The sequence below is a fragment of the Falco naumanni genome, chromosome 3 (genome assembly GCF_017639655.2).
Source record: "Falco naumanni isolate bFalNau1 chromosome 3, bFalNau1.pat, whole genome shotgun sequence".
Classification (NCBI taxonomy): domain Eukaryota; kingdom Metazoa; phylum Chordata; class Aves; order Falconiformes; family Falconidae; genus Falco; species Falco naumanni.
Window position 1 is genome coordinate 107754578 of NC_054056.1, and position 19312 is coordinate 107773889.

General features: G+C 45.0%; 1 long non-coding RNA gene across 2 annotated transcripts; it reads right to left on the bottom strand.

Annotated features, from left to right (window-relative positions):
* Positions 1-4689, bottom strand: LOC121085755. Of its 2 annotated transcripts, none has more exons than XR_005827181.1 (3): positions 4094-4689; positions 1437-1532; positions 1-109 (listed from the first exon to the last, which is right to left on the bottom strand). It is a non-coding gene; the product is annotated as an uncharacterized LOC121085755 (long non-coding RNA). The 2 variants fall into 2 exon arrangements; XR_005827180.1 differs by having other exon boundaries at positions 1437-1535.
* Positions 4690-19312: the final 14623 nt, after the last annotated feature.

Here is a 19312-nt window from a genome sequence, read left to right on the forward strand (position 1 = left end):
GGCTGCAGGACAAGGTCATACTGTAATCAGAATCGACACTTAGAGATTCACCCCAGCAGCTACGGTCCTTGTGCCACTGCTGCACATGTTGCTTGCTTGGACAATAAAGCTGAAAATAAAGCATAAAATGAAAAATAAAGAACAAACCTCAGTAATTCACTTTATAGCAAAAAGGTGTGTATATCTTTATATACATCCAATAAAATACATACTATAAAAGTATTTCGTTTTTCTTTTGCATTGATTGAACTTGCATAGCTGTGAACTGACACCATTAAATTATCTATCTCCAAAGGACACAGTTATAATATGACTAGGGGGTTTTGTGTGTGTTACAGAATTAGGATGGACACCTGGCCAGCTGCGCTGCCCAAGAGAGATGCTGCTGATCTGCCATGGAAATGTGCCATGGAAGTGAGACAGAAATAAAGTACTTTGGAGCACTCTGTCAAAATATTGGGAAAAACCCCGTAACATTCAGTTGCCTCTCTTTTTAAACATTTAGAACAAATACATAACTGCTTAAATACACCTAATAAACTGTATGCTGCAGCTTTTTGGCAGTAACAGTTTAAACAATGCAAGTAAGTTTGTAAATTATACAATTTGGACTTTTTTTTTAAAGTTTCATTTATGACAGAAAAATCAGTGAGCTAAGAGATTCCCCCATATGGTTTTTCTTTGGGGGGTGCGGTGGGTGGGAACCAGTGCTGCAACACATAAGGCTACCAAAAAGGACTGGTAGATTTGCTCATGCTTCTGGCTGGAGTGAGGCATGTAGAGGAACACATTTTTATATCTTGACTTTTACAACTGAGATCCCAAAGAGCAGTGATTCCATCAACTTTTGGAAGATGTGCTGCACTTGGGTCTTTAGGAAGGAAACCGACTTTAAAAAAAAAAGTGTAAAAAGTCTGGTTGCTGATGAATTCTACTGCCAAGTACATAATCTCTGAAGATCCACTCTGATGGGAAGTTCATAAAATACAACTGCTTTCAATGAGAAAGATTTCCATTCTGGAAAAACTCTTGCCAACTGCAATCAAACTTTACACACTGTAGGTTAAGGAAAAAGGACATTATTTAAGCAGTAACTCACCAAAACTGTATCAAGACTCACTGTCACTAGTTACAAAGCTGCTAATGCTTCTTGGAAAAACGTGGAAAACACACAGAAGCAATGCTGATTTCTCCTGTTTTGTCCATGTCTCTTCTTTGACCTTGATTGCTTTTAGTACAGATGCTAGTATCTCAGTAAGGTTTTTGAGTACTGCTATAAGGTATTTTTAAAACTTACTGACTGAAAAATCGTGAATAAAAACTACAGAAGGAGAGTTGGCACATTTTTAATGTTAACATTTAATATTTATTTAATAACATTTAATAACACACTGCAAGCACCTTAGGAAAAATGCAGGCACACACTGTAGACGTACCTAGTACTTGCAGACCACTATGGATCCTTTCTGCCTGTCTTGTACTTTCATGGCAGAAGAAAGGGTGACCAGAGTGGAATGGTGGCAGTTGGCATTCTGCTGAGAGAGGAAAAAAATCCTTTAGCATAAAGCTGGGTAGGAATCTGAAGCTTCCCTTTTTTGTGAAGGTTTGTGGAGACTAAAACTGAGTTAAGGAAAAAGTATTTTACATCATTTCTGGTATAATTGTTGATAAAGGCCACCAGAGCTTTTGCATTTTTTAGACAACTGTGCATTTTTTTGACTCATTGGCATCTCAGTTTCACTAGAACCACTGTCATAGATACACACAGGAGAGAGACGCAGATACCTATATACATTTTCTCAAGCCTACATATAGCCAAGATTTCCTCACCCTATACATTCCAAGTTGAGTATTTTTGTTAAAGGGTACAGTAACCCATTTGTCCTCGTGAACTGCCTTCTTGCAAGAAAGGAATGATTTTTTTCCAGGCTGTTTCTCAAAATGGTCAAGATTTTTTAAAACTGCAGTTGTACCACCAAATGTCTTCAGGGTCCCTACCAGCTTTTGACTGCCCTTAAATTTAACAGCTCTATTCCATCTTTCAACAGCAAAAATATGGCACGCTCCCAGACCCACAGCACAACCCTATGGATGTCCACACACGTGTTGCTGTTTTGATGAGGAGCCACTCAGCATCCCCACGAGCACAGCCGCGCACACCAGATCAGATTCATCTATGCCAATTTCAGTGAATGTGGTTTCTGAAGCTTTCAACTGAAAACCCTGTCTTGACCCTTGGCCACAGCAGAAGTCACCCATAACTCCACAAAAATGCAGTAACACAAATTACAAACCCACAGCAGCAAGAGCTTTAGAAATATTTAGACCAGGAACAAGGGAGAAAAATAAAACAGCTTCATGGCCTGCACAGGAAACTAACAGACAGAAAATAGGGTCAGCATTCACAGCCCTTACAGAAAACAGGCATTCTCCTTCCATTCCTAAACCCATCTGTTACGTCTGCATATCACAGAACTACTGTGGCAATGCTGAGAGTAGGGGCACAACAGCCCTGCCACGGGACACGCTATTGACTGATGCTATTTTTGTAGCAGGACACATAAACAGAGGGACGTGCTTTGCTACACACAACCCTGAATTTCCTGAAAATTTATGTTTACCTAAAATAGCCATTTGGAACATACTGACAAACAACATTTGGCAATAGAAGTTCTACGTGTTTGACACCAAAATTTTTAGAAACCTGCTCTTTGCTTCCTATTATTGTTGTTCTTCCCTCAGGATTCGTACCTGTAGCCAAGTTATTCACTACTAGTTCAAGCATTTACCTTCCCAGTATTACCAGCACATTTATGCAGGAGGTAACTTAATTGCTCTTTTAAAATTATCCGGATGTCAATTACAGCCATCAAAGAGGAGTGAGAGAAGTCAGGCAGCAACAGAGCTCCACAGGCTGCCACCAGCCAACATTGCACTTCACACACACCCCCCCCCCAAAAAAAATCACCCCCACCCACAAACCACACCGCCACAACACACCAAACAAAAAGCTTCATGACCTTCAAAAAGCCTCATGACCTTGTGTCTTTTTCCTTTTGGAGTTCACCTTTGTCTCAGCATGCTGTGCAGATGATCTGCATCCTTGTTGCAGATTATCTTAAGGTTTTACTGAATCTTTCTATATTTTGTGTTTGTGTAACCGTTAGTTACAAGAGCATTTTGATTTTAAAGAGTTAACCTCCATGTTAGAATTACGTTAGCACTTATTAACCAATGATGTATGAATCGCTGTGCTGCTTGTTATCCGAGACCGTTACTTGATGTCCCTATGCTATAGACCATAATACCCTTAGTCCTTACTCTCCAGACCATAACCGGAGCACCTAGGTTCTATTTGGTATAGGATAAGTTACTGGACAGCTTGGCAAGGCTGATATCCAGCTGTCCAACTTGGCAACAGAACTTACTTTTAAGGTGTCCTGAAATGAACTACCTTCATTATAATTCTAAAGACCACGTGAAGGTGAAGACCCTTCCCCTGCACAAGCGTAGTAACAGAAAAGGATGGCACAGAAAATATTATAATTATATGCAAATTACTAACCAAACATTGTTAAGTGGGAGTGTACGACCTTGTAATTTTGTGTGTAAATGCAATGGCAAAATCTACACAGGTGTGCTCGATTTGTGGAGATGCCACCGAGCACCCAGCGCTGCAGTGAAGGAGTGCCTACTGCTTAATACTACGTTGGTATTAAGAGGTTTGATTCCCAATTTCGGTGACATCCTGATGACATATGTTTGCATGGGATGAATACATGTTCAGAAATAGTCCAGATCTAGAAGACTGGTGGTTTTTTTTTCTGGTTTTAACAATCATAACTCAATTTTATTGACTTACAACTTTGGGAGGAAACTAATTAAATGTAGCATCTCTTGGTGCAGGGAGGGGGGGGGGGAGTGAGTTACGAGACTGAGAAAAGCTATTATTCAAAGCTCCCAAGCATGATGGAATGGTGGGGAAATTAATGGAAGTGAAGATCTGAAGATTAAGAGCTGCAACATTAAGTGAAATTTGGCTTTAATTCTGATAATGTCCTTAAGAGACACTGTTAAGCACAAGAGGACTCACCACAGCTCTCACTCTGGGCACTGCTGGGAGGATTTGACAGTTCATGACGTGCGGAATCAGACTCCACAATCTTACCGGATTGTAAAGTAGGTATGTTTATGCAGCGCTGGGCAGCACGGGGGGGTGGGAGGGTGAGTGGGGGGGGTGTAGTCCCAATTTGCTTCAATTTATACAATCAAATGTTGCATATACATAAGGTTTCCAAATACACCCTACATATTCATGACCTGTCTCTGCTTCCTATTAAAATTAGCTCCAAGAAGTCATTTCCAACTGCGCTTGCCTGGTGTCTCTTGGTGGTGGTCGTGGAGGTGCTGGGGATGAAGGCTTTGGTAGCCTCCCTCGCTCTGAACTTTTTACCTTCTCTCCTAGCACAGACTCAGTTGTTCCTTGGTCTTTGTCCAGACTAGAGCTGGGTTTAGCTAGTTCTCATCAGGAACTGTCTTCAGGAGGAACAGTAGACTCCTTGCTTCAGTTAATTTACACAGTGGTTAGTAAAGCAAAGCATTATTTATCAGCAACCACCTAGGTAATCGTTAAGCAATTAGATCTACTAAAATTTCTTTAACCCCTTCCCTCATTCAGACACTTCCCGCTGCTTCCCCTCCGCCTTCCCCCCCGTAATGCCGGTCACCCGGCAGGCCCCCACCACCGCCCCTCAGCTCTCGGGCCCCACCAGGGCTGCCCACACCCGGCTCGCCGCCGGCAGACGGCCTGGAAGCTCCGCGTCCCCCCCGCCCTGGGTCTGGCAGGGGGCAGTGAGCGGCGTTGGTTCCTCTGCGGTGACTATTCAGTAGGGTGGGCAGCGGCCGGTGCCTCGGCCCCGCTTGTGCCGTCCAGGGACGGTAACCACCGGCCGAGGGTGCAGCGTTCTCTGCCTTTTTCCCGCTCTAATACTCACTGCATCCACACTAAAACAGCATCCAAGTCCGCTCGAGCGTCTCAACCCTTTGCCTCTGGTGGCTTTACAAGCCTGGTGGTTGTTTCTCTGTGCCCCCACCCCGTTCCCTGGGGAGGAGAAGCAGCGGAGAGGGCCTGTGGGACAGGTTTGGGTTTGTATCCCTGCCAGAGTAAGCCCCAGGGATTGCTGTCTACGTCTGCAGGTGGCATCAGGGGTTGCGGGAGTGAGGGCAGCGAGTCAACAGGTGCTGGAGAGGGATTTAAGGAAAAAAAACAAACAAGCCCACATAGGTGGCATCCTGAAGGCAGGAGAGGAGACTGAAAGCTGCTCTGTCTAAGAGGGCAGCTGCGTTCAGCAGGCAACAGCCCATCTGAGCAGACCAAGTGCAAGTGGCTGATCAGCAAATTAGCAACACACGGGTGACACCTGTGTTGTTTGCACCTTTCCTCACCTCTGTGCTATCAGTACTCTGCTCTCCTATTCCTGCATACACACAATCACAGAATGGTTTGGGTTCAAAGGAACCTTAAAGACCCCCCAGTCCCACCCATGGCCACCTCCCAGCAGACCAGGTTGCTCCCAGCCCCGTCCAGCCTGGCCTTGAGCTCCCAGGGATGGGGCACCCACAGCTGCTCTGGGCAGCCTCTGCCAGGGCCTAGCCACCCTCACAGTAAAGATTTTCTTCCTTGCATCTAATCTAAACCTGCCCTCTTTCAGCTTAAAAACATCACCCCTTGTCCTATCACTACAGGTCCTTGTGAAAAGCCCCTCTCCAGCTCTCTTGTCAGACCCCCTTCAGGTACCGGAAGGTGCTCTGAGGTCTCACCAGAGCCTTCTCCAGGCTGAACAATGTCAACTCTTTCAGCCTGTCCCTGCAGAAGAGGTGCTCCAGCCCTCTGATCATCTTTATGGCCTCCTCTGGACTCACTCCAACAGGTCCGTGTCCTTTTTATGTTGAGGGCCCCACAGCTGGATGCAATAATGCAGGTGGGGTCTCACGAGAGTGGAGCAGAGCAGGAGAACCACCCCTCTAAAGGCTGGCCACACTTCTTTTGATGCAGCCCAGGACATGGTTAGCTTTCTGGGCTGCAAGCACACATTGCCAGCTCACATTGAGCTTCTTGTCAACCAACACCCCCAAGTCCTTCTCCTCAGGGCTGCTCTCAATCCATTCCATAATACCTGCACCCAGTTTCAGTTGGCTGAAACCAACCTCCAGCTTTCCCCACACAACATCTCCAGCTAAGGGCCAACTACATTCCACCCTCTCAGCCTCCAGGCAGCGCAGCCCCAGGACTTAGCTATGCTCATGCTGCAAACCAGAATTCATCCCACATGGCCAGCCACAGATCTGTGCAGAGCTCCCAGCTGTGATACTCCTTCAACTGCCACGATTAGGCTTCAGCACCTGCAAAGAAAGGCCAGGCGAGTTACTGAGAGGCCACAACAATGCACAGCCCTACAAGCAGCTCCTGGTCTCTGCATTACTTGGACAGGGCTACCCAACAGGCAGGTATGGAAGTGCTTGGGAACCCTGCGGAGTTCTTCGGAGGTGTTTTGGGAGAGCATCAGGGAGTGATTGGCATCCCTTGTGATGGGGTTTGGAGACATTTGCAGGATGGCAAACCTGCCATTATTATTACATAAAGCAGTTAGACCAAGCAAGGCAAGACAAAGACAAGTTAGGACACAGGTAAGCCATTTAGCCATGAAAAATCTTATTGTAGGCATTACTGCTTGTTCCAGGCAAAAAGACCACAGTCAAACTCATAAAAGGCAGGTGAGACTTCATGCAGATATTAAGGTCCTGCTAGCAACGGAAACACTGCATTGACTCAACTACCGTTCACTGTTCTCCTGTGCTGGTCCATGAATCACAGGTTATTACCCACAAGTCCAGTAAGGATGCTATAAAACCTTCCTAAGACTCCAGGCTCCTACCTGGGATCAAGCCAGGAACTTTTCTGGAGGTGTCTGTGCTCTTCTTGCCACTTCGCTAACTTGTAAAGGTCTGAGGATGGTAGTCTGTAGTTCATGTATAGTTATTCCCTGATGTTTTAAATGCCTAGGATTAACACAGTTTATAAACACACATACTATTACTGAAGGGTGTAAAGCCAAGCTAAGATTTCTGCAGCCTCTCTAACAGAGCGAACCACATATGCCGGCAGCTACAGCTAAAGGCTATCAACTGCTGAGCGATACAGGCTGCGCATCTCAAGTCCTTGATATTGCTTTAGAGTCTCCCTTGTGGCATTGTAACTTTGTCAGCCAGCATGTCAGTGGAGTCACAGTTTAGCATGGAGTCACAGTTCTTAGCATAGTGAAATCCATAGCAACCCGATACAAGGTTGTTCCAATTTGTCAGGACACCACCTACAAATCAGTAAAATCTGAAGCTGTAAAATTGAAATTAGAAAAGAAAAAATTCACTTTCACACATTTTTATGTGAAACAATCAACCACTGCACAAAACAATCAAAGGAACCGGTATATTCTCCATTATTATTGTATTTAAGTTTAGATGCATTTCCAGAAAGTTGTACTTTGGCCACAAATAGCCAGTTTAGATGAGTAACAAAACCAGTGAAATTCTATGCCCTAATGCCACAAAGATGCCAAGTTTATACTGTTATACACCCAGAGAAACAAAATTTCTCATGTATGAGGATAATTTTCCCTATAAAATTTTTTTTGTTTCCAAAACAAGAAACCCCTCCACAAATAAGGACTGCATTTTCAAAAATCCTTTTTAGCATCTGCCTTTCAAATGTCACAAACATTCCCATATAGACACACCCCTTCCTGACTTTGTGGGACCTGGGACTGCTTGCCAACCTGTTGGAAAGAAAACCCAAATATATGGACCAGAAATGCTTGAGTAGATACTGGCAACTAATTCCCAAGGAGTACCGTGTCTTAAGTCATAACTTTTCCTTCAGTACATCATAATAGCTAGCTGAGGCTATTTCCCTACTAATATAGCTGCCATTCTTATAAGCCAAACTGACTTTATGTTTCTGCTAGGTAACACAGCATGTCACAGCCAGGCCTCACAACCAAGCTGGGAACTGAAACTGCTCTGAGAACCTTGCTGCAGCACTTCTCTTGTGACTTCGCATGCTTCATCACCATGGACACGCACAGCTTTACAAACACCACCATTCTTCAGAGATCGCAGTCTGGCTATCAGCAAATGCTGTCCAGTAAACCAGGAAAAGCAAACCAAAAGAAGCTATTTGGAAAATCTGTGAAGACCACAGGAGCAGGAAAGGTCAGTGCTTTTTGAAAAAAACCCACATTTTGCATAATACCAGCTTTAGCAAGGCCACACAGATTTAGTAATTTCTCTTAACATTCATACAGCTCTACAATTGCCTTCCCACGAAAACTACACAATTACAATTAACTCAGTTCTACTACTTATCTATTGTGACACTTTCTTAGCTCTTCAAGTTTACTTCCCAAAACACAACTGTACTGATTTCTATACAGGTTTTTATGTCTCCCTACATGCACTCTACTTCTGATGCAGCTGCCACATTTCCAGCTTGGAACCTGTTCTGTTGTTACTATGACAGGCAATTTTAGTATATTTATTCTGTGTTGCTCACCTATGTACTTGAATTTTGCATATCTTCTTTAAAAAGGGCCACCAGTTGTATTAGGATACAGCAACTTTTAGTTAAGAATGTGCATTAAAGCCATTAGACTTATCAGACCTCTCTCCAGTTCTAAAACCTTGATTGCATTGTTCCTCCTTTGAATTAGTTTAGAAATTCAGCACACAAATACTAGTCACTCCTTTATTTTCCAATTATGTCTGCAAGAATCATTAACATTGATGCATTTTCCTTCCTTTAGTATCTGTTGTGGACTTAACTGTGCCTCTTATATTGTAGGTATCTTATCAGTTTTAAAAATTAGTTGCATGTTAAAAAAACCTGAATCCCTTCCCAAAATGAATGCTTTAAAAAAAATTAGTGAATTCTTAATGTAAGATTGTAGGCACAGTGCCCACTTACTGTTATTTCAACAATTCCCTGCCTCATTCAAATCACAACAATCATGTCTAATTACTAGACTTCCCTTTCCTATGATGTGTTATCTAATAACTCGGTATATACGAAGGTGGATTTTTAAAAGCACTACATAGGGCATCAACTATTATTTCATCACCTTCACTTGGTATCTCACAAATGTTACAAAACATGTCTTCTAACTTATTTCTCAAATTCAGGAAGTATTTAGCTATACTCACCAGTTTGAACCTGTGCCACACAGACAAGACCAACAAAAACAATATTCTGAACCTAAAGGGAAAAGTATGTATTTCAGACATGTACAGCTTTATTTTGTTGCTGCACTTCATCGTTCGTTATTCAGTAATGTCTAACCTTTCTGGAAAACAATCCCTTGCATCTTACTGTGGCCAATTTTACTTGCAACTTGGTAATCATACCATTATTTGCACTACAGTGCATTTCCTCACCCTAGGCTCTTACCTAGGATGTTCGCTCACCATGGAAACCAGGCTGTACATCTAAGAAGCACACAGGTCCTACCCTCACATATACGGTACCCATTCCAGAGCTGGCTCTTGCCGCCACCTGCAGCCGCAACCTGTCAGATTGGTCAGTTACCTCACTCAGTCTTTTGCATTCCATTACATTGTTACCCTCATAATTCCCTGCAGAACAGATAGCTCTGGCGCACTACAAATCAGCTTCTATCTTTTGGCTGCTATGATGCACATACATGAGAACACGATCCAGGGCACCATTATCATCCTTTCACAGAATCACAGATGCTGAGGTTGGAAGGGACCTCTTGAGGTCATCAGGTTCAAACCTAGGCAGGGCCACCTACAGCGGGTTGTCCAGGATCATGTTCAGGCAGCCTCTGAATATCTCCAAGACATGTCAGTATCTTTATTCTTGTGCTCTGCAGTTACTGAAGTTTCCCAGGATCCAGCAGGGGTATCCCTTCCATAAATGTTCAGTTTTCAGATGTAAAACAAGTGGAGGTTTATATGTGATACTGTGGGAGGGGGGGGTGCCTTTGCTACTGAGTTCACTTCCCTCCTTCCTCTCCCAGTTTACAGCTGTTTATCAGATTACACAACTCCTAAGTGGATACATAATGCTGGGGAGGAGGGAAGACAGGATAACTGGAAAAGGGTAACTGCCTGTGTGCATTAACACCAGCCTCCATTCAGCACTGGTGAGACCACACCTGCAGTGTGTTGAGTTCTGGCCTCTCCAGTACAAGAGAGACATGTAGCTACTGGAGAAAGTCCAACAAAGGGCCATGAAGACGATTAAGGAACTGGAGCATTTCTCATCTAAGGAAAGGCTGAGGGAGCTGGGACTGTTTAGCCTCAAGAAGAAAAGGCAAGGAGGGATCTTATTCATGTATATCAATACCTGAAGGGAAGGTGCAAAAAGGACAAAGCCAGGCTCTTTTCATAGGATCAGAGTAATTTAGCTTGGAAAAGACCTTAAAGATCATCAAGTCCAACTGATAACCTAGCACTGCATAGTCCACCATTAAACCATGTCCCTAGGCACCTCATTTACATGTCTTTTAAATACCTCCTGGGATGGTGACTTAACCACCTTCCTGGGCAGCCTGTTCCAGTGCTTGACAACCCTTTCAGTGAAGAAATTTTTCCTAACATCCAATCTAACCCCATCCTGGCACAACTGCAGGCCATTTCCTTTTGCCTTATTGCTTGTTACTTGGGAAAAGAGACCTACACCCACCTCGCTACAGCCTCCCTGCGGGTAGCAATAATGTCTCCCTTGAGCCACCTTTTCTCCATACTAAACAAACCCAGTTCGCTCATAAGACTTGTGCTTCAGACCCTTACCCAGCTCTGTCACCCATCTCTGGATGTGCTCCAGCACCTCAATGTCTGACTTGTAGTGTGGGGACCAAAACTGAACCCAGGATTTGAGGTGCAGCCTCACCAGTGTCGAGTACAGGGGAACTATCACTTCCCTAGTCCTGCTGCCCATGCTGTTTCTGATACAAGCAGGATGGTTCTGGGCACACTGCTGGCTGTTGACCAAAACCCCCAGGTCCTTTTCCACCATCCAGCTTCCCAGCCACTCTTCTCGCAGCCTGTAGCGCTGCCTGGGGCTGCTGTGACCCACGGGCAGGACTCGGCATTTAGCCTGGTTGAACCTCATACAGCTGGCCTCAGCCCATCAATCCAGCCTGCCCAGATCCCTCTGCAGAGCCTCCTGCCCTCCAGCAGACCAACGCTCCCACCCAACCTCATACCGTCTGCAAACTGCCTGAGGGTGCACTGGATCCCCTTGTTCAGATCATCGATAAAAGATACTGAACAGAACCGGCCCCAGCACGGAGCCCTGGGGAACGCCACGTGTGACCAGCCGCCAGCGGGATGTCACTCCATTTCCCACCACCTCTGGGCCTGGCCACCCAGCCAGCTTCTAACCCAGTGCAGAGCACACCCGTCCCAGCCATGAGCAGCCAGTTTCTCCAGGAGATGCTGTGGGAGATGGTGTCAAAGGCTTTACTGAAGTCTAGGTGGACAACATCCACAGCCCTTCCCTCATCCACTAAGCGGGTCGCTTTGTCATAGAGGGAGATGAGGTCAGTCAAGCAGGCCCTGCCTTTCATAACCCCATGCTGGCTGGGCCTGGTCCCCTGGTTGTTCTGTACATGATGCGTGATGGCCCTCAAGATGATCTGCTCCATAGCCTTCCCCAGCACCGAGGTCAGCCTGACGTCTGCTGTTCCCCAGATCCTCCTTCCGGCCCTTTTTGTAGATGGGTGTCACATTGGCAAATGCCCAGAAACAGACAACTGAGACCTCGCTGCTTAGCCAAGACTGCTGATAAATCATGGAAAGTGGCCCAGTGATCACTTGCACGAGCTCCCTCGGTACCCTCGGGTGGATCCCACCCAGCTCCCTAAACCTGTGTGTCTAAGTGGTATGGCAGGTCACTGCCTGTTGCCCCTTGGATTGTGGGGGCTTCATCCTGCTCCCTGTCCCTGTCTTCCAGCTCAGGGGGCTGGGTACCTGGAGAAGAAATGGTCTATACTGATATAAGAATTATTTACTTTAAAAAAGGAAAAAAAGAGGGAAACAAAAAAAAAGTAATATCTATAGTGAAAATCAAGAACGAATTTGAAAACCAGAGGATGTTAGTTAAATCCTTAAAAACAGTTAAAAAAACATAGCCTTGGAAGATGGAAGAGACACCATAAATACTTCAAGCTGGGGCACAAAATAAGCTGAAGGAGAACAAAAACAGTTAATGAGACTAAACATAAAATTACTGGAACTATGTGTGAACTATCTTAATTAACATACTAAAAGATCCACTCTAGAGCAAAGAGAGCCCCCTACTAACAAAATCCCTCCCCACAGAACAAAAAAAGAAGACTGTACCTTTAAATGGAGATGAGACTTGTAAGAACGAATGAGAATTAAGAGTGACTAAACGCAATTGTAAACAATCTTTCAAAGTGTATAAAAAGTTCTGCTCTGTGTTGGGTGTGTTAGCTTTGCGGATCACCACGTAACACCCACCTCTGCGCAGACATGCAATAAGCAAATTCTCAGCTGTGTGTGGATGGGCTCTTGCACACTGGGTGACGAGCCCAGATTTGGGATAACATTACTATTAAAGACTGAGGCAAAGAAGGCATTAAGTACCTCAGCCTTTTCCCCAGCCTTTGTCACTATGTTCCCCCCCTACATCCAATAAAGGATGGAGATTCTCCTTGGTCCTCCTGTTGTTGCTAATGTATTTATAGAAACATTTTTTACCCTCTTTTACAGCAGTAGCCAGATTAAGATCTAGCTGGGCTTTGGCCCTTCTAATTTTCTCCCGACATAACCTCACGACATCCCTGTAGCCTTCCTGAGTCGCCTGCCCCTTCTTCAAAAGGTTACAAACTTTCCTGAGTTCCAGTCAAAGCTCGCTCTTCAGCCAGGCCACTTTTCTTCCCCACCGGTTCATCTTTTGGCACATGGGGATGGCCTGCTCCTGCACCTTTAAAGGTTTCCTGCTTGAAGAATGTCCAGCCTTTGTGGACTCTGCCCTTCAGGACTGCCTCCTAAGGGACTCTTGTCAACCGGTCTCCTAAACAGGCCAGACCCCCCTTCCTGACTTCTCCAAGAATCGAAAACTATCACTTCATGATTGCTATGCCCCTGACAGCCCCCAGCCATCACATCACCCACAAGTCCCTCTCTGTTCTCAAACAACAGATCAAGCGGGTCACCTTCCCTAGTTAGCTCGCTCACCAGCTGTGTCAGGAAGGTCTCTTCCACACACTCCATGAATCTCCTAGACTGTTTCCTCTCTGCTATATTGTATTCCCAGCAGATATCTGGTAAGTTGAAGTCCCCCATGAGAAGAACAAGGGCTAGCAATTGTGAGACTCCTCCCAGCTTCTTATAGAGTATTTCATCTGCCTCTTCATCCTTGTTGCGTGGTCTATAACAGACTCCCACCATGATAACTTCCTTGTTGGCCTTTCCCCTGATTCTTACCCATAAATGCTCAACCCTATTGTCACTATCATTAAGCTCCGGACAGTCAAATACTCCCTGACATTCAGGGCTACCCCACCACCCCTCCTTCCTTGCGTTCTGAGGAGTTTACAGCCATCCATTGCAGCACTCTAGTTGTGCGAGTCATCCCACCATGTTCCCATGAGGGCAACTACTTCAGTTTTCTTGCTGCACAATGGCTTACAGCTCCTCCTGTTTGTTGCCCATGCTGTGTGCACTCATGAAGATGCACTTCAGCTGGGCTGTTCATCCCGCCTTTTTGCAGGGAGAAGCCCTAATTCCTACATGACCATTCTCAGGCATTTCCATGGTTTCTAACACACCAACAAGCCTTGTGTCTTCACTGTCACACAGATCTCATTTCCCTACTTCTACTGAGCCGGCAGACTGAGGGACCTTGCTAGCATACTGTCCCTCAAACATTGGTGCACAGCCACCAGGCTTATCTCTAGTGAACCTAGTTTTATCCCTTTTCCCCTTCAAATCTAGGTTAAAGCTTTTTCAATGAGCCCTAACTCCTGAGCAAAGATCCTTTTCTCCCTTTGGGGCTGGTGTACCCCACCTGTTGCCAGCAGGCCTGGTGTCATGTAAACTGAGCCATGATCAAATTCTGCCAGTGACACCAGGCTTGGAGCCATGTATTGATCTGCTGGCTCTTCCTGTCTCTTCCCTCATCATTCCCTGCAACTGGAAGGGCAGAGGAGAATTCAGTGGTGCCCAGTGACAGGACCAAAGGCAATGGGCACAAAGTGAAACACAGGAGGTTACACTTGAACGTGAGGAAATGTTTTTTTACTTGAGGGTCACTGAGCACTGGAACAAGTTGCCCAGAAACATTGCAGAATTTCCTTCCTTGGAGATACTTAAAAGCTGTGTGGACATGATCCTGGGCAGCCTGCTCTAGGTAGCCCTGCTTGAGCAGAGGGATTGGACCAGATGACCTCCAGAAGTTCCTTCCAGCCTCTCCCATTCTGTGATTCTGTGAACTTAACACTAGACAGACATGGTCTTGCTTGCCCTTATACTATAACATTACAGCTAGCTTTGCAAACAGTTCTTCCGTACTGGTATTAAAAAGCTCTACCAAGCACTTCTGAAGTTGTAAAGGAAGCAGCAGGCCACAAGAATGAGGTCAACGCTGCAAACGTTGGCAAGAAGCCAGTTCTTGAGAGTTTATAACTTTATGGTGAGCCAGCAAAAGGGTAATATGATCCCTACCCTGCAAAAGTGCAGGCTTGGCTGAAACTTTTGCCTATGTCTTGATTTCCTTGGTAGGTCTACAAAACCCAGAGGAACTGGAGGGAAAGCTATCAGCCATAATATGTATGCATGCTCTAATAGTCACTGAGGATGTACCTCTTAGGAGCAAGAATGTTGGTCGGTCTGTACTTCGTGTAGGGTGCCAGGATTCTGGAAAATTCAGGTGTAATATGCTTGGGTAGTATTCAAGGGTGCTTTTCTTAGCCTCCATCAAACCACTGTTTAATGAAGGACAGAATGGATTGGGCCAAAGTCTGGGCACACACTGTTACCTCAGGAGACAGAAGGAGCATGCCAGGTGAAGCAGTCTCATCAGCCCTCATTCACTAAAGAGCTACGATCCCATCTTCTACCACTACTGTATTGGTTTGGCCCATTTTGTAAAGCGTGGATAAATTGAAGTGAATCCTCTACGACCAGCTTTCTATCCAGGTCTCTACCCATGGAGCTTGGCCTTGCTGATCTTAAAGGTCTTTTCCAACATAAATAATTCCATGATTCTATGAATATCAGAGGCCTCAACACAGATCAAGTGACTGAGGGAGGATGTAGCTTTCCATGTCTCATGATGTTGGGAGTATCTGGTGCCTCTCACTCTTGCTGTGGCTGGGGCAGGGGGAGATGGTCTCCTTGCCACCAGGAGGTGTGCAGTTGTGTGGGATCTTTGTTGCCAAAAGACCTGAGGGAGATCAGCTGACTGCAGCATCAGAGATAACAAGAGATTGACTGGATCTTCTGAGACCCTGTGTTACAGATTTGTTATTAGAATTAATTAACCACATTTGATTTTATAGAAACACATTTGATTTTATAGTTATTTTAATAGGAATATGGAGTTATAAGAAATATTTTAATGAAATTTGTATTTGTACAGCAACAGCTGTTATGAAATCTTCTGTATAACCCCGTACCAAGGCCAAAGGAATTGGTCAGAATCACCTAGTAGGAACATTTAGAACTTAGATAACAGACTTAAGATTCAAGATGATTGTTTATATGTAACCTAGGAGAATGTACTAAAATGTCAAAATGTAGAATTAATGGGAACTGGGGAGAGTCGAGTGAAGTAACTCGTAGTTACCTGCCAAGAAATAGTTACCTTAAGTAAAAGGTAATTCCGGCAGGGGGAGATCACGACCACTGACTCATGTACCACCTACCCGAATAATACCCCAGACCCATTTCCAGACCTTTCTAACCTTTACTGCACAGAATCGGATATGGGAGGAGAGTATGTTAAGGATTTTCGGGAAATACTATGTTTATGCATGCATATTTAATGAATATGTATGAATGAGTTCTATATAAGGTATATGATTTTGAAACTTCATGTGCGTTGATCGTGAGAGGACTCACGCACCTGGCCATTAATAAAGAAGTGTCTGCTTATCTACATCACATTTGTGATTATTCCTAGATTTCGGTAACACCTGCAGCTTCAAGAGGCCAAATCCCCAGCTGTACTGAGTCTGAGCTTCTGGGGTGTGAAATGGAGACTTCCATGATGACAAGGCAGGAATTCTGTCTTCCAGCAGCAGGAGGCAGGTGCCTGCCCCACCTGCAGTTCTGCAATTACAGAACTGGTTGAGTGCTCTGGAAGCAGACAAAGCTCTAGGAACTCTCCTACGAAGGACCTGATCTGGCTGAGCCTGAGCTGCACAGCAGCACCAAGAGGAAGCAGCAAGAGATTACATTGGGAAGAGGCTCCCACCTGCTGTGGACAGAGGCCTCTCATCTGTCTATCTGACCTGCTGTCTAGGGAGGTTCTCTGCTCTTTGGGAGCTCAGTTCCAGGATATAGTGGAGAAGCTATCTACCTTTCAAACTATAACACCCTGCTGCTCTTCCACGTGGGCAAAAATGATATTGTCAGGGGAGACCTGGAGCCTATCAAACAAGAGTACATGGTTCCAGGGGCAAGAGGATGGGTGGGGTGGGGACAGGTGATTTTTTCCTCTGTCTTGCTGGTGAGGAAGGGCTTGAGAGGAACTAGACTGTGGAACAACATCTGTTTGTGCAGCTGGTGTCAAGAATAGGGGAATATCTTCTACGATCCTATGATCCTCTTTGAAGATCAAGAACTGATAGGAAGAGACAGGATATACAATACAAAGTGGGCAAAAGCATCTTTGCCAATAGACTGGTGGCAGTCTGTTCTCCTCTGATGAGAACTTTAAACTAGGAACAAAGCAGGAAAGATGATGAACAAACAACAATCAAATGAGGAAGTTGTGGACTAAGTCTGCAAGCAAAATGTGCAGGGTGAACTGGACAGGAGAGACCTTGTAGTCAACAATTCAGCGCTGAAGGGGGACCACCTCAATCGTAAGGACATAAATAAAGGAGTATTTACAGGACAGTGTGATGGAGAAAGCTCTCTCACCTTTTTTAGGTGAAATGCTTGTACATTGCTGCACAGAGCATGGGGAACAAATAAGAAATTAAAGAGCATGTGTGCATCTGTTGTAAATCTCATTGAGATTTGGTGAGACACACATGGTGGGTTAGCTTACAAGACCAGAGTGCTGTTATGGATGGATGGATACAGGCTCCAGGAGGGGGAAATGCCTTTATGTCAGAGAGCAGAAGGAATGCATGGAGCTCTGGCCTCGGACAGGTGATGAGTCAGTTGAGAGTTTATGGGTTAGGATTAGAAGGCAGGCCAATGTGGGTAATCTTGTGATGGGTGTCTGGCACAGACTGCCTGATTAGGAGGAAGCAGAGAGTGTGCTGATGAACTGGAGTACACTGATGATAAATTCCTGGCACAGGTGATCAATGAGCTGACAAGGAGAGGCACTCTCCTGGACCTGATACTTACAAACAAGGAAATACTAGTTGTGGATGTGAAAGCTGGGGATAGCCTTGGCTGCAGTAACCACAAGATGATGGAGTTCAGGATCTTGAGAAAAGGGAACAATGTAAATATTAGGATCACAATCCTGGACTTCGGCAGAGTTGAGTTTGAGCTATTCAGGGATCTCCTTGGAAGAATCTTATGGGAGATGGTCCTGGAGAGGAGTCCAGTAGAGCTGTATAGTTTTCAAGGAGCACCTCCTCCCATCTCAAGAATGGTCCATCCCAATAAGCAGGAAATGAAACAAGAGTTGCAGAAGGCCTACACCAAAGACCAAGATGCTCCTTACAAAACTCAAATGTAAAAATGAAGCATCCAAGAGGTGGAAGCAGGATCACACAGCCCAGGAGGAACACAACGACACTGTCCAAATGCGCAGGAATGGTGTTAAGAAAGCCAAAGCCCACCTGGAACTGAATAGGCAAGGGATGTGAATGGCAACAAGAAGGGCTTCTGCAGGTGTATGAGCAGCAAAAAGACAACTAGGGAAACATGACCTCTTAGCTGAAAGGGGCAGGGGAACTAGCAACAAAGGATGCCAAAAAGGCTGAGTTACTCAGTGCATTCTTTGCATTAGTCTTTACTGGTAAGACTGACCTCCCAGAATCCCAGGTCCTCAAGGCCAAGGAGAAAGTCTGGAGCAAGGAAGACTTACCCTCAATGAAGGAGAATCAGGTTAGAGAACATTTAAACAAAATGTACATACAGAATTCTATTGGGCCTGACAAGTTGAACAGGATGAAAGAGAAAACCTTTTTACTGTGAGGGCGGTCAAACACTCAGAAGGAACAGGTTTGCCCAGGGAAGCTGTGGAGTCTCCATCCTAGGGGATATTAAAAACCTGACTGGACACAGTCTTAAGCAACCTGCTCTGTTTAAACCTGCTTTGAGCAAGGGGCTGAACTAGATAATCTTGTGAGATCCCTTCCAACCTCACCTGAAAGTTAAGGTGGTGGTTCTGTGAATCGGTCCTATCAGTGGTGAACAAATAACACAGACTCAGTGGGATGCATCAGACCAGAATTCTTAGGTGCATGGTGTGGTGTCTGTCTGTATACAATGCAGATGACCAGAAGCAGGATGCATGCTAGAAAGCCACTTCCAGTCAAGGACAAACAAAAGAATGTGCCATAGTACTTCCACTGCAAAACACTCCTGCTATCCGCCAGTAAGGACGTGATCTGCCCACCCAAAAAGTCTCTGAAACCTTGAGAATGTAAAAATAAAGCAAGGTCATTGTATTTGACCTGCACTGCTTTTTCACATACCTACCACAGGCACTAAATACATGGTCTACTGCAGAAACACAAATAAATTATCTATGATAATATTGTGCCTTGCAATCATTTGTCCAGTATAAATAGGAAATGACACTGGCAGAAAGAGAAGCCTCTCAATCTGCCTTAATTAAACTATCCTTATTTAAACTGAGAAGACTGTTATCTTCTCAGCAAGAGAGGACCCAGACAGAACAACTCCTAACAGCACAGAAAACGAAGGCATCAGCTTGGACACAAATGTACTCTGACAGAGCCATAACATCTTTCTCATAATAGGGTAAAACATTTGGCCAAAACACCAAAGCAAATTTCAGGTTACTCACCTATAACAAAACCAAAATAGCACACAGGTAGAGCAGGCCAGA